The 22,387-nt window shown below is 40.8% G+C and overlaps 1 protein-coding gene and 1 long non-coding RNA gene across 5 annotated transcripts in view; both read right to left on the bottom strand.

Moving 5' to 3' along the window:
• TIPARP (TCDD inducible poly(ADP-ribose) polymerase) overlaps positions 1–1,190 on the bottom strand; it is a 29,492-nt gene extending 28,302 nt beyond the window's left edge. The window contains exon 1 of one of the 4 annotated variants that reach the window (XM_049709874.1): positions 1,175–1,190. The gene's annotated coding sequence lies outside the window, so the exon portion shown is untranslated. Of the gene's footprint in view, positions 1–55; positions 194–501; positions 873–1,174 lie in introns of those variants that run through there. The other 3 variants (XM_033409532.2, XM_049709871.1, XM_049709872.1) reach the window with 3 other exon arrangements.
• A 1,620-nt stretch (positions 1,191–2,810) lies between these two features.
• LOC117197487 (uncharacterized) overlaps positions 2,811–22,387 on the bottom strand; it is a 65,024-nt gene continuing 45,447 nt past the window's right edge. The window contains exon 3 of the long non-coding RNA XR_007477407.1: positions 2,811–3,262. This is a non-coding gene — a long non-coding RNA (uncharacterized LOC117197487). The remainder of the gene's footprint in view (positions 3,263–22,387) is intronic.

Raw genomic sequence — 22,387 nt, 5'->3', positions numbered from 1 at the left:
CCAGAAGCCACTCGTGGCGCCTTCCACAGTTAATTTCTTTCTCTCCTCAACCGACCTTCCCGCGAAGACCGTCCTGCGAGGCTCGGAGGCTCGACCCGAGAAGAGCCGGGGAAACGCGGCGGGCGCTTCTCGGGCCGGCGGGGAGGAAGGCAACGACTTCAAAGTTAAACTGAAATCAGCTTTCAAACTTCTGGGCTGCAGCCGGAACACGGGTCCTCCGGAAGGCTCCTCTCAGCGGCCGTGCCCTCCCCCTCGATCTGCGCCCCAGAGCGCGCAGGGTCTGCCCAGCGGGGGCAACCGCACAGACGCACCCCCGAGTCTCCCCGACCCAGTGGGAATGGGGAGACGCCGGCGCCCCAGACTAAACCCTTCAGCGAATTAACTCCAATTTATACACCTGCCAGAGGCCCGAAGTGACTAAGAAGTGTAAACCAATGCCGTCCTGATATTGACGGGATCCGAGTGAATTCAGTACAAAAAGGCAGTCTAAACAGCACTCACCCCGGATCCGTGAAAGCCGGCAGCGAGGCCGGCGACCCCTTCCGCGCCCGCCTTCCCAGCGAGGGTCCCTCTTCGGCCCCTCAGAGCCCACCCGGAGCCCTTTACCTGAACGGGCAGCCTGAGAAAACGGACCACAGGAGCCGAGTCGCGGTGCCGCCGGCTTACACTGTTCGCGCCGGGGGGGGGGGGGGGGGGGGGGAGGGGGTGTGTGGGGGTGGGCGTGGGGGACGGGCTCGGGAGTCTAGGGGTCGCAGGCCGGAGACGCGGCGAGCGGCGCTCGGGCCATTCCGCCGCCGGGAGCGCAGAAAACCGCGACTGCACTCCCGACCCGGCTCGCTCGCCTGTCACCTCGAGCTCTGCTTTAAAGTGGCTTCCGGTCGCCTCCTCTCGGCAGCCCCGTCGCGGAGGCGGAGCCTGAGAGGCAGGGGGGCTGGGGTGGGGTGAGGGGACCAGGAGCTCAGTGGGTGACGGGTAGGCGGCCCGCCCCGCGTGCGCATGCGCGCTTACTCGCGGGGAGGCGCGCTGGAGGTGTGCGTGCAGCGGCCCCGTGCTCCCTGGAGGGGGCGTGTCCTTTCGCCGCCAGCTGGGTCCCGGAGGGTCTACGTCCGCAAGCGTCTGGGATCGCGTGGCTGTGAGGAGGGGAGGTTCGCACCGTGCGGCGGGCTCCACCTACCTGCAGACAGATGGAGGGTCACTTTGTTCGGAGGAAACTCAGGCACCCGAGGGAGGAGAGGGAGGATGTGAAACGGAACAACCCGTTTCTGTGCGGTTGCCTTTGTTTATTTGCCTCCTCACTAGAGGCCTCCTACCCCTGACGCCACCGACCCCGAGAGGAGGCGATCAGCTGCTATGGCCGTTGCGGCCAGACGGGGTCGCCCGCCCCGTTCCGCACAGGCAGGCCCTGCGGCGCACCATGGCCTGCAATTGCCCGACCTGGTTGCACGCATTCCAGTTTCACGGGAAACATTCTCAGCATTGCAGAAGGGAAACCTAGCTTTGGGTTTTGACAGTAGAAGCACGTATATGTGTCTCAAAGGCCACAAACACGGTAGAGACTTGTTTATTCATTCAACAAATTTGTCGAGTGCCTATTGCATGCCGGGTGAACTGGAGGCTTAGACTACAGCCCTGATCAGCCAAGACACCTTGCCTGTCCTCATGGAGCTTTCGGAGCACCATGTACTCACCTCTAAAATATACACCACCTGTGAATTTTCCATATTTTCTGGATTGTAAAATGCCCTGGATGGTGAGTCTGTTGAATAATTTTTCAGCGGTGGAGGAAGATACACTACGTTAAATTCATATAATCGCCATATGTGTGTGTGTGTCGGGCGGGGGGAGAGGCCCTGATCAAAATCAAAGAAAATTAATCACGACTGTATCCCCAACAGCTGGCAGAAAAAGGAACACAGCTCGCAAAGAGATACTCTCTTCATGTGGCCTGAAATCTAAAGTGGCTTAATTCTGTAACTTGGAGGCATTCTGGGTTGAAAAAGTCAGCTATTACCTTACCAAACATGGAAGCCTGTAAAAAATAAGAGGTTGTAGTAATAAATATTAGGGTTCCAAGCCTTTCTTAAACTGTTCTAAACCAAACTGAGTGACACATCAGCAAAGAATAGATTAAGAGTAGTATCCTACCCCAGCAGGCTTATTACAAATGGCATCAGGGCAGGTGCCTTGATGCCATTTAAACTAAGGTGAGAATGATATGGACAGAATTCAGGGACTACTAAGTAAAAGTCAAGAATTTCCAGGCTTTACAAATTGTATTGAGACAAAATCTTGATGTATGCCTACTCACATATGGAATTTCCTAGAAGCAAGTATCTGAGTTTAAATCTACCATTTTACTGTTTGCTTTCTATTTGTTTCATCTGTTCTGTGTTCTTTTCTTTCCTTTCATGCCTTCTTTTGAAGTATTTTAAATTCTATTCCCTCTCAACAATTAGGTTACTTGTTATACATTCTTTATTCTTTTAGCAGTGTTTCAGTTATTTATTGCTGTGAACAAATGACCCCAAAACTTATGACTTAAAACAACAACTCTTGTTTGCTTATGATCCGGGATTCTCTGGCTCAGGAATTCAGTCAGGGCGTAGTGCAGATGGCTCATCTCTGCTCCATATCTGGAGTCTCACTTGGGGTGTCTCAGATGGCTGAGGCCTGGCTCAACTAGGGCCACATGTCTTGGGCCTCTGTTCTGGCCCTTGGCTGAATTCCCTGGTTTTTCTCTACAAGGCTTCTTCATGTGGCTAACTTGGGCTTCCTCACAGCATGGACCCCTCTCGGGGTTCCAAGAGGGAGCATTCCAAGAAGACAGGCCTCAATATGCAAGCCTTTGCTTACGTTATGCTTAATAATGTGTTATTGGCCAAAGCAAGTCACACTACCCGGCTCAGAGTCTATGTGGGAGGGGGACTGCTTGAGGCCATGAATATTGGGAGATGCTTAGACTAAGAGCAGATCACCTTAATCCCCAATCAAGGATTAATAATTAAGTTACTCCCAGGATGTAGCTCTTTGGAATCCAACTTATTTTTCACCCTCCACTCCCCAGTTACTCCCCTTGAGGCAACAGAGAACTCTAGCTAGTTCTCAACCTCTCCATTACTGTTTTCAGAGTGTCAATTGGCCCAAATGGAAAAATGGCACCAGATTCTGGACTCACCACTCTTGGATCTAGACTTCTCAGACTGCTAGAATTTTACTTCTCCAGAAAATGTATCTTCCACATTGTCTGCCTCAGATGTGATCCCTGGAGTATAATGGAGTAGTAAGATCCTCCTAAAGAACAGAACCAGGAGTTGACTGATTAAGCAAGGGCGTGGGATCTTTGCTCTTTCCAACAGGATAGGAGATGTTCTATGGACCAGTGACCACTGGGTGTTTCCATCTTCGCCTTTCTGAATAGGAGTTTTACCAACATCATGTACCCTGTCTATCCATCATTACTTAATAGGAGTATTGAGGCAGATAACTTTTTAAATTGGTGCCGGTGCATGAGGATCCACACTCTTACTGGGGAGTACTCCACATCATTGGGACTCCTGAATCTTGGACTCTAAGCTCATTGCAGAGACTTTGGGATTTTTTCTTTCTTTAAAGGAGGGGATGAGTATTCCTTATATGAGAAGAAGGGAAAGACATTGCTTGTTACCTCTTTCTTATTAGAAAGATCCTGACACTTTTTTTTTGAGGAGAAGGGCTAGCAATGTGCCTAGCCACAAATGCTTTTCCCTAGATCCCATACACTTTTGGGTGGCCATGGATACAGTTCTAGACACACGGTGAAGATGTCTAAAAAAGAACTTTTTTTCCTAACGTAGATATACCCCAATTCATTTCTTCCTTTTTTTTCTTCCTCCTAGAATATTAACATGAAGATGGAGATGGAACCTCATGACAAGAATGAAGGTGAACATGATGTGGAAAATATGAAGTCTATAAGCTAAGGATCCTGGAGCAGAATGAGAGGAGAAGCCTGGGTCATTCAGGCTGCAACAGCCCTAGAGTGGCTACCCGTGGACTTAGTAAGTCTGAAAAATAAACCCCAATTTGGTTAAACTGTTTTCTGTTATGTGTAGCTAAACATATTCTTGGCTAATACATAAACTGTCATAAGTTATCTTCTAACTAGTCTTCCTGCTTGCAGGCTCTACCAGTTAGACAGCAGCAGCATGATCTAGTATGTCAGAAATATAAGAGCTATCACAAAGCAATACATCAACTCCTATAGCATTTGCTGCCAATTCCAGATATGCCAAATTATATGATTAAGAAATACATGTTTATTAAAGAAAAAATAGAAAGTAGAGAGGCGACATAAGACTACCCATAGTTGAAACTTCTCAAGTCCCATTTTAACATTTTCCTATAGTTGTGCTGTCTTATTTTATTCACAGGTTTTTCACAATAACATTACAGTGTATTCCTATTTTACCTAACACTATATTATAAGCAGTTTTCCATGTTAACACATGGAAACAAATAGCTTTTAAACAAATAGCTGTTTAACATTCCAAGTAACTATAATAAGTTTTACCTAACTCGCTTCTTGTCACTGAACTTAATTCACTTTTTAAAAAAATCATTCATTCACTGAGTATCTACTACATTCAAGTCACTGGATTAAATATTATAAGTACATGAAGAAGTGGCTCCTATTTGAACGCTCTTCACAACTACAAAAGACAAAACATAACATTCGACATATATAGCATATGCATGTGCACACTTTCTGTATGTGGCCCTAAGCCATTTAATTGCTTTTAAATATGCTTATAGGATTGAAATATTCTAATTACCTTTCCATGTACTCCTTTTATTGATAATTTCTGTTATCCTTGTCTGCTGGATTTGCTTTAGCGTGACTGATCAGTTCAGTATAGCACTTCCAATGAACAACTTATGTAAAAGCTGAGACCACCTGAAATTTCAAGTGACCAAAGACCTCCTGTTTTCATTTTTATTAACAGAATACATGCTTCAAAGTGTTAATATCTCTTTCTTCCTTTCTGTTTTCACAATTATCAGTAATACTTAATTCCCCAACAACCTTCTGGTGGAAAGATAATCATTTCTGGTTACCACACCAAGAAGGAAACTGACTAGCATGACTCAGAGAGTCATTAAAGACCTGAGATTTGAAAGCAGAGGCCTTGGCTCTTAGCAATGCTGTTCTGAGAACACAGCCAATTTGCATAAATGGCAGATTGACAATTCCTTATCTGTGAGTGCTAAGTCCAAGCTATAATTTTTTCTATGTACATAAGGAAAACTGATTTTCTAACTCAAAGTGCATGTATGTACTGTATTCAAAGTGAAAGAAAAGACGAATTGATATCATGCAACTGAATTACTGATGTTTTAAAACATAAAACCTATTATTGAAAATTCTGTCTTGATGTTGTTACTAATGGGCCAACTCCTGGAATGTATCTGAAGGAAGATTTCCTAGTTTCCTGAGAGGCAGTTCTGCACCCTTGGATCCTAGAGTAAGAAAAGATTTTGGCTGAAATGTATTTACCTCAAGTGGGTCTTAAATATGGTATTGGTGGGAGAAGACTGGAAAAAGCTACTAGAGAATATGTCACAGCAACTAAAAGTAGAGAATTTCATCAGCGTGAATGGTGAATTAATTCAAAGCTCAGAGGTAGGTTGGTTTAGAGCTTGACATGAACATGCCTTGATAAATGTAAACTTAAGATTCATATTTTCATAAAGTGATAGAATATTCGCTTTGCAGACCATTTCCAAGTTTTAAAAATATTTCTCATTTATAATCTTTTTCTTGAAACTTTCTTTCTCCACCTCTGATGAGGCAACAAGGTACGTATGTCTAGGAAAAGTGAAGGCTTACTAGAAAATGATACAGATAAAATATGAATAGGATGAATTCTAAAACGCTTATGCCAGATCACCAGCTATTCTGTTTAGCCAAGATTTGTATTTGTAAACTGCCCAATCATCTGCTGGACTGTTCTTATCTTCACAGGATCCATGACAGCCAAGTGTGCTCTTTCATCCCCTTCATTTTGGACCTGTTGAGTAATTCACACAGCACATAATCAAAGTGCTTTCTGATGTAACTGGTTTTGGTCTATATGAAATGATTCCTTCAGAGAAGTCCCACATTTTTTCCAGGCCATTCATTCAGTTTATTCATTTATTGGGTGTATATGTACCAGGTACTAGTTATGCAATGATGACTAAGATAATTCCTACTTTCTGTCAATTGTTTGTGAACTGACCACCCAGATCACCTGGGAAAGTTGGCTGCAGATTCCCCAGCCGCACCCTACACCTCCTGAATCAAAATCTCAGAGGGCAGAGGATTCTGCACTTTGAAGATGTCCTAGGCACTGCTGCTTTAAGAGTTCAGAGTTTAAAACACTCTGGGGTTGGGGAGGTGGACTTGGAGCAGGGGTAGGTAAGTGCTGGGAGGGAAAGGAGATGTGGAGGGTATGGCCAAACAGGAAAACAAATAAATGCACTATAGTGTGGTAAGTGCTATAATAGAGTTACACCTGCAAAGTGCTAAGAATACATAGTGAGGAAGAATTAAGCCTGACTATAAATTGTCAGAGGAGAGAATTACCAAGATTTCTTGAAGTATCTAGAATCATTATTCCTTAGAATGTTAAGCAACTCAATTGTTTCTTCTTGAAGTACTCCTAAATTTAATAAGAAAAAGTTTACTTTTTAAATAAGTGAATTCCCAAGTAATTAAAGATGATCTTGAAAATTGTATGCAGAGATCATCTGAGTTAACAGCATTTCTACTGTGTAAATTTATCCTAAGGATATAATTAGGGTTATGCACAGGTTTGATTACAAAGCTATTCCCTGCAGCAAATAAATTGTGTCCAACTGCTCATTTTCATCAAGTCCCAGAATCTGTTCTCCATGGACAACTTCCCTGTCCCTACTTTTTATATTGTCTTAAAACATTCTGGACCATAAATAGTTCCCAGTCTTGCTGTTCAGGCTCTGTAAAACCAGTACTCTATCCCTACAGTAAACACTGTTTCCAGTGACAAAAACAGAATTTAGGAATTTAATTCATCAGTAGCCCTGGCCAGCCACACTGGGCAAGATCATGTACAGAGCATAAATTTTAATGCTAATGTCCAAACTCAATATGATGATTTTGGCAGATTGGACATCCTAGCCATTCACTGAAAAGAGATGGCTCTGAAGTGCACTTGCCTTTCACCTCTGACTCCTCTACAGGCATATAGCTCCTAGACCAGAGGTTTGCAACTTGGCCTGTGATAATCACTTGAGCCACTGACTATATATATGTGTACACACACACACACCCTATATGTATACATCCGTTTCTAGTCTCTACACAAGACCAGTCAAACCAGAATCTCTCAGGTGGGGCTGGTACGTTGAATATAGACTGTCTTATTTATCTTTTCCTCTCTGGTTCCCAGGAGAGCACTTGACATTATCGGGTACTTAATGTCCTATTCACTCAACCCATTTACTGAGTATTTATGTTCTAGACATTTCTAAGTGCTAGGGATACTAGAGAATAGAACAAATGGTTAACTCTTATCAAATATTCTAATGGGAGGAGACAGACAGGTGATATCAGGTAGTGGTGAAAGCTGTAAAAATAAGACATGTTAAGGGTGGACAACCACATAATATATCACACAAGGACACATTGAGAGTAATTATTCACAATTATGTTAAGACGATGCCAATAAAACCAGGACTGTCCTGGATAAATCGAGATGTATAGTCACTCTGGGTAAGATGGTGCTTTTTAAAAATGATGTGCTGTTCAGGAAAGGCATTTCCTAAAGGGAAACATTTAAGCAGAAGTCTGAGGAAGATAAAGGAGCTAGCCATGAGGATATCAGGGGAAGAACATTCCAGGTAGATGGAATAGCATCTGAAGTAGAGGCAAGCTTGGCATATTAGAAAAAAAATCAGAGAGGCCAGTTTGATTGGAGTGGAATGAATGAAAGGAAGTTCTGCTGAAGAGGTCAAAGGGGTGGCCAGAGACCAGATCTCATATCTTTTAGGCCCATGGTAAGGAGTTTGTACTCCAACTTGAGACAGAAATCTATATAATTTACATTTTAAAAGGATTACTCTGGCTACTGGGTGTAGAAGAGCCTTGTAGGATGGCAGTAGTAAAAGCAGGAAGATCATTTATTGGTGTAGGCAAGAGATTATGGTAGCTTGGACCAGTGTACTAACCGTGGCAGTGGCGAGATGTGATTAGATTCTGGAAGCATCATAAGGGTAGAACTGAGAGGATTTGCTGTTGAATTGGACACAGTTTATGAGGGAAACTGAAGAACCAGGGATGATCCCTCAGTTTTCAGCTTAGCAATTAGGAAAATGGAATTGTCATTTATTGAGATGGGTGAAGATTGTGGAAGGCAGGCTTTTGGGAGCAAAGGGAAACAAGAGTGTAGTTTTGGACACATTAAGAGGAGATGGTTAGGGGCTTCCCCGGTGGTCCAGTGGTAAAGAATCCGCCTTCCAAGGCAGGGGACACAGGTTCGATCCCTGGTCAGGGAACTAAGATCCCACATGCCATGGGGCAACTAAGCCCATGCGCCACAACTACAGAGCCCACACGCCCTGGAGCCTGTGCGCCACAACTAGAAAGAGAAAACCCGCACACCACAACTAGAGCGAAGCCTGCATGCCACAACGAAAGATCCGATGGGCCTCAGCAAAGATCCCGTGTACCGCAACCAAGACCCAACGCAGCAAAAACAAAGAGGAGATGGTTAGTAGATAAGAAGACTAGAGTTTAGGAGAAAAGTTGGGACTGTTTGCTATCATATCTAAGAATTTCCCCATTTCTAAACCTACATGGTGAATACATTGGTTCCTCCATTTGACATAAAGGTTAATTAGGAGGGCCTAAATATGTGTCTTTTATTTTATTTTATGTTTTTTAAACTTAGGGACCCTGGTGGGACTAGGGCTAGCTTTTATTTTATTTTTTTAAATATTTACTTATTTATTTGGCTGCGCTGGGTCTTAGTTGCAGCACACGGGATCTTCATTGTGGCATGCGGGATCTAGTTCCCTGACCAGGGATTGAACCTGGGCCCCCTGCCTTGGGAGCACGGAGTCTTAACCACTGGACCACCAGGGAAGTCCCTAAACGTGTGTCTTTTAAAAAGAGTACTGGGCTGCATTCTTCATTTGTAGATGAGGGAGATTTATTTTCACAAAGCCTGAAAGTGAGGTGTTGCCCAGTGGTGTCCACTCATTTCATATTTCTCCAGCTGAGGCAAGCTGTAATCCCTGTAAATCTAAGCTAATTTACAGTTCCTATTACCTAACTTGGTCAATGAAGACCCCATTTGGGGAAGCTGAGTAAGAAATTAGAGTCTAAAGAAACAGTTGACACTTGTGTGTTCTATGAGTTTACAGAAAGAAAAATATCCAAGTCAAGCATATTACAGTATGAAAATTAACAATTGGTACAGGTGCATACAAGTTTCTAGCAATGTAAGCCTAAGTCTGGTTTTAAAACAGAAATCTATAGTATCAATTAGAGTTCCCATTATTTATTGACTTCTTGCCTACAAAACAGCTGTCTTTTATTTTCAAATGCAAAACAGATGGAAATTTACTCTGTCAGGGAAATCTATATTAAACAAAATATTTGCAACATTATTTGCCGTATTATTTTGACTTCATCACCTGCCTGAGACTCTGACTTTTTTCACTTTCTGAAGACTTAACTAAATTGGAAATCAAGGATCTGAACTGGCTTTTTCTCGATGATTATTGAAACCTAGGAAAACTCTTGGTTTCAAAGTTTTGTAAAGTCATCAAAAAAACAGTGTGTCTTTGGTTAAAAATAATGTCCTATAGACATGAAATCAGTGTGACCGTAAGAGAAATGGAAACCGAAACTGTTTTTTTATCAGACTTCAAAGTTAAAAGCCAGGAAATTTTAGCTGCATCAACGAAACCCTACATGAGGACCTGTTGGTAAAAATAAGTGGGCTAATTGCATAGATAAGTGACCCAGAAAAGGACTTGTTGATTGACAATTATTTTTATTCATTCTTCTATCTTATTGAATGCCTGCCACAAACAGTCGCTGAGTGTGCAATGGTGAGCAGAACAGACATGATCCCTGCCTTCATATAGGATATGGAAGATGACAGGTTTTACTTGAATAATCACTCAGAACAACCTAAACTTACAAACCTCACTAAGTTCTTTGCAGAAGAGCATGGTGCCATCACTGAGACCTGCCTAGGCTGGGAGAGCCAGGGAAAGCTTCCTTGGTGAAGAAACATTTGACTGAGCTCTGATGATTAAGTAAGCATTAACTAGCTCAGAGGGAGATGGGTGGGAGAAACGAACAGCGGTCAGGAGATGGGAACGGCAAGTGCAAAGCCAGAATTGTGAAGGTGTGGCATGCAAAAAAGAGTGAGTGGGTTTGGAAAGCAGAAAGTGAGAGGGAGAGTGGCTGGAGATGATTTGGGGATGTAGACGTTCAGGCCTAATTAACAATTCTGCAGAAAGATAGGCAGTCACTGAAGTGTTTAAATTAGAAAGATGATGTGACCATACTTTATTTTTAAAAGTCAACTCTGGGGTCAGGAGAACTTCCACTTCTAGTAATGGATTAGGTAATTCAGGCTAGCACCTTACCCAGAAAACCCACAAAAGCTGGGAAAAAAATACTTTAAAAATTACTCCAAGAGCTAACACAAAGATTTAAGGTAATAAGACCTGAGAGAAGAAAACTCAGAGGTGAGCAGAACATTTCAAGCCACTTTTTCCAAAGAGGTGGCTAAGAAGCTGAACAGAACTTTTGACAGACTAGCAGGGATAGGGGTATAAAAACTGAAGTTCAGGGAAGGTCAAAGGGAGTGACGCCAGGTTTTGGGTTGGGACCCAAAGAACTGCATTGGGAGTGAGGGTAAACCAGAAATAGACCAGCCCTCCCAGCTTCAAATCCTCTCAGGTTCTCCAATTGGATTAAAATGATCTAGGATTGCTAGTGTCCTTAACCTCTTGCCAGAAGCAAACATAAATCCTCCTTGGAGAAAGATGTTATTGTAGGCCTCCAACTATTTGTACAATTATCCAAATGCAATATCTGGCACTCAATTAAAAGCAACCAAATAAGCATTCCAAACGAATGGGATATGTCAAAAGACACAGAAGCCAGATTAAAGGTCCTCCTACTAGCCAAAACAGGGCAATCTGAAAGATAAAAATAACGATGGCAATTCATTATAGCATATTGAATGAAAAAGGATCCATGAGTCAATTAAAATACTCAAAAAAAAGGCAGGGGGTGGGGGTAGGGTGCAAGAGAGGAAGGAAAGCTCTTCTTTACAGAAAAATGTCAGGTAATAAATGTAGATGGATTGATGGGATTAGAAAATCTTCATTTTGTAACCACCAAAATAATAACTGAGAAGGGAAGGGTTATCAATGGATGTTAACACTACTGGGTGAAAGGCTGGAAAATAAAATATTCACATAGTCTCTAAGTACCTCCTTATACAGTACTCATTAATAATTAAAGGAAAGAGGTAATCTGACAAAGAAATCTCACACACCACCTTAACCCAATGATAAAACTTAAATGACTACGAACAGACATTATATACCTTGTGATATGATGAACAAAAGAGGACAAACCATCATCTATGTAGTATTCTTGTCAAATGTATACATCTGTTGAACTTTGATTACAGGTAAGGCATGTGTTAGGAGTCGTGGGAGAATGAGACCTTAAGATATCATAACTGTTTTCTCTGAATTCAAGTTTATAAACTAGTTCATGAGACAAGCCATCCATGAAAATTATATTACAAGAATTACTTTGTTTGCCAAGAGTAAAACAACAATATTACAAAGATTTTCTTCAAATGCCCACCTGGTCATCCAAGACTCTAGCCCTCCTATATGAACTTATCAGTAGAAAGAGTTACCACTGAAAGCAGTGCTTTAATGAAGACAGAGTTTGATATGGAAATCTCTAACTTGCCTGCTGAGCTATAAGGCAATTTAATTCAACAAAAAATTAGAGACTCTATTATGCCCTGGCAACTGGCTGAGCACTGGGCATATATCTCCACAGAACTTTGCTAAAAGGCAAATCTTCCCCTGGGAGATGTGCCTTTTTAAACTGCTGGTAGTCAGTTCACTTTGAATATAAGGGTTTTAAGTCTTTTCTTGAGAGCAGATTTTGATTGGGATAGAGAATGTGCAGGCATTTGAGCACCCAAGGGGTGAAAAGAGAGACTCTCCTAGAAACAACAGAATGAAGGGAATGGATGATGGAATTTCAGTCAGTCATAAGAATGTGTGGCAGGGTTGAGGGAGTTACTTAGAGTAGATTGGTTTTGTTTTTTTTTGAGAGAAGAGGATTGGTTGGTTACTTGGTTAAGGAGAGAGAAAGGAATAAAAAGGAGAGAAGGACATTACAGAAATTTCACCATACCTTACCATAGCTACCTGGGCACTGATTGGGAAATGGGAGGAGGGCAGGTGAAGGAAACAAGTTCTAGAACATAAATATCTAGATCTAAGCATGAGAGAACAATCACACAAATCCAAGTAGTGGGACACTCTACAGAACTCATTAAAGAATATGAATGTCAGGAGAAGAAAAGAAAAGAAAAAGCAGCAGAACTATTCTACGTTAAAGGCAACTAAAGGCTATGTTTGGCCTTTATGTAGCCATTGGATTTTAAAAAATGCTACAAAGGATATTATTCAGACAGTTGGGAAAATTTGAATACATAATGAATATTAGATATGGTATCAATGTTAAAGTTCTTGAGAGTGGTAAGAGAGGTATTGTGATTACCTAGAAGAATGCCCCTGTTCTTAAGAGATAGAGATACATGTTGAAATATTTAGGGGATGAAGCATTATGATATCTGCAGAGTACTTTCAAATGGCTCAGGCAAAAAAAAAAAAATATATGTATACATATATGCAGTCCTCACTTTGCATGGTAGTACAGGACTCAGAAATGACTGTGTAAAGTGAAACTGTGCAAACTTATTTTTAATAACCAATGGGGAAAATTACCACTGTTGCATGACCTTTAAACAGTTTTGTCAAAACACTATGAACTCTTATGGTCAGTTATAAATGTAGGAAAATGAAATACTAGTAAAACTAATTTTTATTTAGTATACTGTAATTTAAACCATTAGAAACACTGAGGATTAAAATATTTTCTTTGTAAAACACTGAGAGTAGTTTGAACAGTTCTTCTGATCATATAACTAACTATATAGAATCTTCTCTGTGCCTTTGCAAATTGTCATATTCCTTTCTAAGTTTGGATCAGCTTGCATCCTTTTATCATTTGCACTTACAATGCTGTGAAATATCTCCAGAAGCTCTTTTAATGTGAAGTTTTTGCTAATGTCACTTCTCCCGGGACATCTTCATCCTTTTCATCACAACCACTTTCCTCATTAATCTTGATAGGTTTGCCTTCACTAAGCTCCTCTGGCTGCATATCTAGAGTGTTTCTAATGGTGGCAGTGTCAATATTCCCAGTTCTGTCTTCTACAACTCCATTTATGTTTGATTGGAATTTCACTTTTAGCATTATCACTTTTAATTTCTTTCCTGCACTTTCATCTTTTTTGATCAGTATCCATTTTTATAAAATGTCATGTGAGTTTATCACTGAGACACAAGGAGGTAACACAACTGCATGCTTTGCTGTCTGCATGAACTGAGTAACAGATGTGCAGTGACCAATCTGATGGATTTTTGAAAGAAGTGTCATGATTGGTCACTGTCACCGATCATCATGGGCATCTGTTCATTATGTAGCGATTTGAAGCTCTGGCAGGGAAGTCTTTACGCAATTACAGTTAGTATACCATGGTAACTGAAATTTGAATCATGTCATTGTGTAACTGCCTCTGTGTGTGTGTGTGTGTGTGTGTATACACCTATTTATGTGTGTGAATCTCAGTAAAGTATATATAGGGGTCCACTGCACTATTCTTGCAGCTTTTCTGTAAATTTTGAATTTATCATAATAAAAGTTAGAGTGGGATGGGGGGAATAAGCAGTTCATGGAGGAGACAAGACAATGAAATGGAAAATCTGGAGAAACAACAGACAACAAAAACAGACCAACAGGGAATCCAGAGAATAGAAAAGGCTGTGGAACCAAACTCCTTGGGTTTGAATCCCACTTTACTCATCAGCTGTGTGATCTTGGGCAAGTTATGTAATCTCTCTGAATCTGTTTCCTCTTTAAAAAATGGAGATAAAAATACTACCTACTTCAGAGGGTAATATGATGACTAAATAATTTGCATATATGAAGTACTTAGCATAATAGTGATGCACAGTACTTTATAAAGTGTAAGCTGTTACAGGTTTGTTAATCTAGGGGAGACTTTCGTATATTTAGACACCGATAGGAATCCAGATGGAAGAAGGGATAATTAATGGTGTATGGTTCCTAAGAAGGTGAGAGGGAATGAGATCCAAAGAAGAAACAGAGGCATTGGTCTTGGACCAAAGGGGGAATATCTCTATTTTAACAGGAGGGAAAGAGAATAGGATGGGTGCAGTTGAAGGTTGGGTGGCAAATTTGCTAGGGAGAAGGTGTTACAGTATAATGACTTCTGTGTTCTCCAAGAAATATAACAGAATTGTTGGCAGTAAGGGCCTAGAGCTAGTGACCTTAAAATTATACTCATACCAACTTGCCCTTTTGTGTTTCTAAAGTGTGGTGCACAGCTGCCTGGGTGCAGGCATGGAGGCTGTAGGCTGTTGAGTTCATCCAGGATGGAGGTTTTTCCAGATTGATATGAGGAAAAGATAAGGAGACAAGGAAATTTATTGCATTGGCAAGAGGATTACTGAGAGTAGGAACCATGAAATCTAACCTGTGATGCAGGGAGGCGGGAGAAGGCTAGTGGTGAAAGTAAATGGGACCACGAATTAGGGAAGGGTCCCCTTAAGGTCAAGGAATGGTCCTAGTGAAAATTGTTCAACAAATGAACTAGCCATTTCCTAAATTAGGGAGCAGTGTGTGTGTAAACAGGATGTTCAGTTGGGGCTCTTTCTGTTTTAGTTTTGGCCTAAAGACTGAGAAGAAAACAATAGGTGCTATAATGAGGGGCTATACCACCAATGCAGAACTTGTAAAGAGGGGTCAAACTGGTTTTGTGACCTTTAATCCACCCAACTGGAGTTTGTATAAGCACAAGAGCTGAAAAATTGAGAGAAGTTTTCTTTGGAGAATTGTTGGAATACCTTGGCTTTTTCTTTCCGTGCCCACCCCACCCCCACCCCACCCCCCCCCACCAGGTGAAGGGAATGGTTCTCCTCTCTTCTTAAACCAAGTGAGAGAGATACTTTAAGGAAGCAACCTGAAGAACTTCAAATGTGCCTCCTTAAGTTTGAAAAGTGTAAGGACTGGTAAGAGAAGCTCTGACCAAAGGGGAGAGGGGGGAGCGGTAAGGCTGCATTGGGAGCACCTCTCCCAACGGTGGGGTAGGGGTGGGTATTTCTCCTAGACCACGTGGGGGCCTGTGGGAAGAGGCAGTCTGGAGCTATCTCAGATTTCAAGACGGGCTGGAAGGAGCTGCCACCAGATAGATGGCCAGGGGCTGAGGAAGGAATTGTAGGAAGCCAGTAGGAGGCAAGAGACATTGCTTCCACACATTAATGAGATAATGCCGACAAGGTCCAGGGTGTGGCTGTGGGACAGGCTGGCTCTGAAGGAGTGAATAGAAGGTCACTGAGGGTGAAGAGGTCAAGAAATGAAAGGTCTGGTGCTGGCAGAGTCATCTTTGTGACTCTGATGATAACGTACCCACGATGTTGGCAAAGGTTGGGGTAAAGACTGCAAGCCATATGTCCAAGGCCAGTGGTTCTCAAACTTGAGGGAGCCTTAGAAGATACAGAGACAGGCTGGTTGAAGTAGGATAGGGCCTGGACTTCTGTGTATTTTTACCGAGTTCCCAGGTGATCTGGAATATCCAGAAGAGTTTGAGAACCACTGCCCAGTATTTAGTGCAAAGAACAGAAGACTGTTCAGTATATAACAATATCTACCAGAAGAAAGGAAGAGAGGGTAGTTTAGCCAAATAGCAGGGCCCCCTGGAAGCAATTTTTTGTTAGAAGAGGGTAGGGAAGTGGTCTGGAAACAGTAATGGGGACAACTAGCCTTCCAACTCATTATCCATAACTATCACTTTTCTTTCCCCCTTTCCTCCCTCCCATCCCTTCCTTGATGTGAACATGAGTGTTGTGGGCTGAATTGTGTCTCCTCAAAAAAAAAAAAAAAAAAAAATAGGTTGAAGTCCTTATCCCTAGTACTTTAGGCTGTGAACTTAATTGGAAATAGGGTCACAAAAATTTGGAAATGGACATAATTAGTTAAGATGAGGTCATACTGGAGTAGGGTGGGCCGTAATCCAACATAATTAGTGTTCTTGAGAGACGGCAGCCACATGCAGACACAGAATGCCACATGATGATGAAGGCAGAGACTAATTATGCAGCTGTAAACCAACAAACACCAAAGGTCACTGGCCAACCACAAGAAGCTAGAAAGAAGCAAAGAAGACTTCTTCTGCAGGTTTCAGAAGAAGGCATGGCCCTGCCAACACCTTGATTTGGGGCTCCTAGCCTTCAGAACTGGGAGACAATACATCTCTGTTGTTCTAAGCCACCCCTTTGTGGTACTTTGTTGTGGCCACCCTAGGACACTAATACAATAACGAATACAATGAGATAGTCCATACATCATCTCTATTACGTTCTACCCATGTTGTGTCCCTGTCCCCTTTGCATTGAACTTACAGTCTCTCTCAGGACACTGAGGACCCACATGTAAGTCAATGGATGTCCTATGAACAAGGAAAAGTTCACTGCTCGACATGCTTAAGCTGAAATACAATACACTTTGTGCTCTTGGTGGAGCAGTCAGCCTCCACACTGGCTTCTGCACTTGTTATTGACAAATGACTCAGTTCATATAAGATGGGTGGCTTATTTGAGTAGGTGTATGTTAAAGTTATTTTGAAAAAAGGAAAAGGAGTCTGTAAAATATACCTGCATGCAACTCTCACAAGAAAGTGTTCCCATGAGGAATCTTAAAACAGTCTAAACCAAAGTGCTGAGAAAAGTTCTCAGTAATCATATATAATGGGTTCCACTTCCAAAAGTCCTCCCACCTCCTCTGATTTTCATAGCTATTTTCTCCTTCCCAACACTGAAAGAAAGTCTTGGGCCATGGAGTGGCTCAAGAGACCACACTAACTGACCCAAGAAGGATGAAGTTCTTGATTTATTTAGCAAAGGCTACAGAAACCAAGCAGAAGTAAGGTACCACTCAGAGCAGGAACAGAGAGAGACAGCATATCTCATTCAGCTTTCTCCAACCTGCCACGGTCATGCCTCTGAAATGTCAGATCAAGACATATCTTGTGGCCCAGAAATGCTACTTCTAGAAATTTCGCTTACAGAAAAAAACTGTAGGGCCACGGAAAGGGCTAAGGGGGCTTGTAGATTCTAGACAGAGGATGGAGTCAGTAGCTACTAGCTGAGGTGAGTAGTTCAAGCCTCATGTCTGGAAGAGAGGTTAGATGCTAAATCTCTTTTACATCAGGACCTTGAGCAGGGACAGTACAAGGGGACCTGGTATGTTAAAAGGGCATCTGGGCCAGAGATGCCTGTCCCAGCTTTGGCTGCACATACATGGTTCCAAAGTTCTCAATTCATAATCCAGCCTCCTGTAAGATATTATCACTCAGATGTTCTGTAGCAACCTGAAGCTCACCGTACCTAAAAACTTAGTTCATTTCAGCCCCATCTCCCTTACCCAGATCTGTCTCTTTTTTGAATTTCCTTTTTATATGCTATCCTAATCTCCCCAAAGACTTATCTGCTTGTACTGTCTTAAATTGCTCACCTCTGTCATGCTCTCCAAACTACCTGGTTAAGGCCTCCAGTGACCTTGGTGTTGTCCAATCTAATGGTCACTTTATTATCCTCACGCTCACTTCTCAGTAGCCTTCAAGCTGCACACTTCTCAGTTGACCATTCTCTTCTCTTGACCTCTGGTACATTACACATCCCAGTTTCCTTCCTATTTCCTTTCCCCGTTCCTTCTCTACCTTCTTACACTATCCTCTTCAATCTCTGAAATATGGAGTCCCGCTAACATATCTTTAAATACCATTTTAATTAAATAAATATATATTGTATATAAATATTATATACGCTGATCAACCATATATCCAGTAGGCTCCAGATTGTAAACATAATTACTAACTTGCCATCTCTCTCTCAATCTCTCTCAGGCATCTCAAACACAACATAGCCCCAGTCAAACTCTTGATTCTCTTTCAAGTCTCCCAGCTCTACCTGTCCTCCCCCAGTCTTCCCAACTCAGACAGTGGTATATTCAGTTTCATGCAACTGTGCAAGCCAGAAACCTCTGCATTTCCCTCATCTCCTACATCTAACTCATCTGTAAGCCCTATGGTTCCACCTTCACAAAAAATCTTAAATGTATTTCTCTTTATTCCTCTTCTACCACTTTGGTCTAAGCCAACACCTGGCCTCTGTGCTGATTTCTCTGATACACCTCTTGTCACCCTCACCCCAACCCCAATCTCTTCACCCAAACAGTCAGAAAGTAAAATTTTAAGAACTTCATACCGTGGCCTACCAGGCCATGCATGATGTGGCTTTCGCTAGCCTCTTCAAGCTCATCTCATTCCTTTGCCCACAGAGCTTAAACCTCTTGTCCTTTCAGGTCCTGGGACCAGCCCAGCTCTTTCCCAGTTTCAGTTTTGCATAAACTATTCCCTTTTCCTTGAACACTTTCAGCCTACTCCTTTTATGTTTATTCCCTTTGCCTAATTACACTTGACATTAGGTACCGTAGTTGACACATAGTAGTCTTTGAATCAGTATTTGCCGGATGAGGGCAACAAGTGGATCTGACTAGAAAATTCTACCAATAATCCATTGGTCAATGAGTAGGACAAGGGGATACCACTTACTCTATGCCAGAAAATGCCTGCTAGAAAAACAGGATGAAGTTCATAAGGATATCTAAGACTGGTGCTTCTTTTCCTTAAGGATTCTATAATCTCATTGGACACATAAGAAAGTAACCAAAATACTGAAAGAACAATATTTAGCTAGCATGAGACACTTTAAATTCTTTCAGAAAAATGTAAGGTATAAATCACAAATTAATAATACTCACTAAAGCAGCAGTATAGAAAGGTGACTAATTGCCAAGTGATCAGTATAGATTTGTGGTTCCCAACGTTTTCATCACCTCATATTTGTTTCATTATGCTTTTTCCTCATTAATTTTTTAAAAAATATGTCTAGTAAACAAACTATATTTATCATATGCAATAATATACTTTTCCATTTTTAATCATATGTAATGCCTTAGTTAGACATATATAACCCCTAATTAGAGCACTTAATCAGCATGCTATAAAAATATGCAAGCCAAAAGTACAGCCAGGTAGCTCTTATTATCGACTGAATTTTCATTGGGCTTTTTGAAATATTTAAAATATCTTGCAAAACTCCCTTCAGGTGTTCCATTCAAAGCTTTAGCCTATGTATTTTGTAAAGAAAATAATACACTTTATATCTAGCTTTTTTCTTCATAAAAGTTTCCCTGTGCTCTTTGCTGATTAGTAACTGTAAACTGAATCAGATTCTTTGAGGGAGAGAAACTCATCATTGTGGTATTTTGATAATAAGTTATTCAAGGTTTAGATAGTCTACCAGCCCCCAAATACGTAGCAGACGGCAAAGCATTGCTCTACGTCACGGCAGATGCCACCACGGAATCTAATACGCCTCCTCTTTTCTTCAATGTTTGCCATGAAGCAGTAGAGACAGGAATGGAGAAGAAAGAAACGAATAAAACTTTCCTTTTTAATGGAACTATTGGGTATCTTTTAATTCTGTCTTTATGATAGGAAGTAACACTACATGCTAGTCAAACTGATTTGACCACTAAAACTGTTTTTCTTCTGTACTTGTTATGTAACTTTAATCATCTTAGACACCAGGACATGAATTCTTAAGTAATTTCCACCAAGCGGAGGAACAACATGTAAGTATTTTATATCCATAAAATGAACACTTCTCCATGTGCTTTAGAAGTGTCAGAAATAAACCAATGATATTTTTCAAGTGGTCATTTTGACAACATTTCCTAAAAACTGACCACTGCAGCAAAATCAGTGTTTCTATACAGGTGTTCAAGATATGCAAGCAAATCATATTACAACATTTCTAAAGAAGAGGAATGTTAACCATAAAATTATCAAGCAACTTAACACCGGAACTCAAGATATTTCAATTCATAATTTTGCTAACAGGTGCTGATTCTTCTATATTTTTATAGCTTTTGTGTGGGAAGCAAGCTGTAGTTTAGTTGGTGGGAGTTTTATGTTACTAGACAAATGCTTGATAGATCAAGTTTTTTGGTTCTTAATGCACCCTATGATGGATCCAAATTTCCACTTTTTTCCTTCAAGATGATCACAAACATCCCCATCTTCAGACCTTAAAGGCCTTTACAAATGAACATTTTCCTCCACATTTTAACCACAGACAAAACAACTGCAGCGACTCTTCTGAGGTTATTTGTAGCCTCTGCAAACCTGGAATCCAAAGCTGTAGGTTCTTTTTCATTAGATACTTAAAATTTTTTCTTTTATTGTGGTAATGTCCTTAACATAAAGTATGCCATTTTAACCATATAGTTCAGTGGCATTAACTACATTCACAATGTTGTACAACCATCACCACTATCTATTTTCAAAACTTTTTCATTATTCTAAACAGAAACTCTGTTATCACTAGGTATATTTTATGCAACATGTTGAATAAGTGCTTATTCATTAAATAAATAGTTCATCCACTAAAAAAATATTTATCAAGTTTATCATCAGGTTTATCATCCCATGCTTGATGCTGGAGACGAACAATAAACACGAATGATGAACAAAAATGAACAATGGAGGGAGTGGCTCATTTTTGAATATTTGTGCCTTTCTGTGGATCGTCCTGTGACCAATGAAAATATCAGTAATAATATTAATATTTGCTGTCTGATCTAAGCGCTTTCTGTATGTTAATTCATTTAATCCCTACAACAATCCTATGAGGTAGATACTATTATTATCATCCTGATGCTACAGATAATGAAACAGAGGCAAAGGGAGGTTAAATAACTTCACCAAAGTTATATCACTAATAAGAGTTGGAGCTGGGTTTCCAACCCAGGCTGATAGGTTCAGTGTGTGTACCCTTGAAGCACTTCTGTAACTTTTTAAAACAATAAGTTTTATTGGGGTATAATTTCCATAAAATAAAATGCACCTAATTTAAGTTACGGTTTAATGAGTTTAAACAAGTGTATACAACCATACCACAACCACAGTCAAGAAACAGCACACTTTCATCACCCTAACTGTTCTGTTGTACCATTTTGCAGTCCATGCTTCCTAGACCCACAACCCTTAGTCTTAGGCAACCACTAGTGTGTTTTCTGTAACTAGATTAGATTTTTCCTTTCTAGAATTTCATATAAATAGAATCATACACCATGCACTCTTTTATGTCTAGTTTCTTTTGCTCAGCATACTATTTGAGATCATTGATACCGTTGTGTGCACTAGTAGTTTCTTTTAATAGCTGAGTGATAGTCCACTGTATGAATTTTCCATAATTTATTATTTCATCTGTTGATGGACATTTGATTTGCAGTTTGACTACTATGAATAAATCTGCTGCAAATATTCATGTATAGATATATACCCATACATATTTTCCTTTGTCTTGGGTAAATACTTACGAATGGCATTGATAGATTGTATGTGTATGTTTAACTTTTAAGAAACTGCCCAATTATTTTTCAAAGTCGTGGTAGCATTTTCTGTTTCCACCAGCAATGTATGAGAGCTCTAGGTGCTCAATATCCTTGCCAACAGTTGGTATTTTTGGTCTTTTTAATTTTAGCCTTTCCAATGGATATGTTGTGGTGACTCATTGTGGTTTTACTTTGCACTTCCCTGAAGACTAATGATATGAAGCATCTTTTCATGTGTTTACTGGCCACTCATATACCTTCTTTTGTGAAGTTCAAATCATTTTTTATTGTTTATTGTTTTATTGGATTGTTTTATCTTCATACTGCTGAGCTATAGGAGTACTTTGTATATTCTGGATTCTAGTCTTTCATCTAAAGTGTATTTTGCAAATATTTTTTCCAGTCTGGGCTTGCCTGAATTTGTCTAAGAGCAGAGGTTTTTCATTTTGACAAAGTTCAACTTTTTTTTTTCTTTTATATTGTCCCTATCCTTGTTTTAAGAAA

Source organism: Orcinus orca, chromosome 5, assembly GCF_937001465.1.
Source record: "Orcinus orca chromosome 5, mOrcOrc1.1, whole genome shotgun sequence".
Lineage (NCBI taxonomy): Eukaryota > Metazoa > Chordata > Mammalia > Artiodactyla > Delphinidae > Orcinus > Orcinus orca.
The sequence above is the reverse complement of the archived record's forward strand: the minus strand, read 5'-3'. Positions and strand labels throughout refer to the sequence as shown.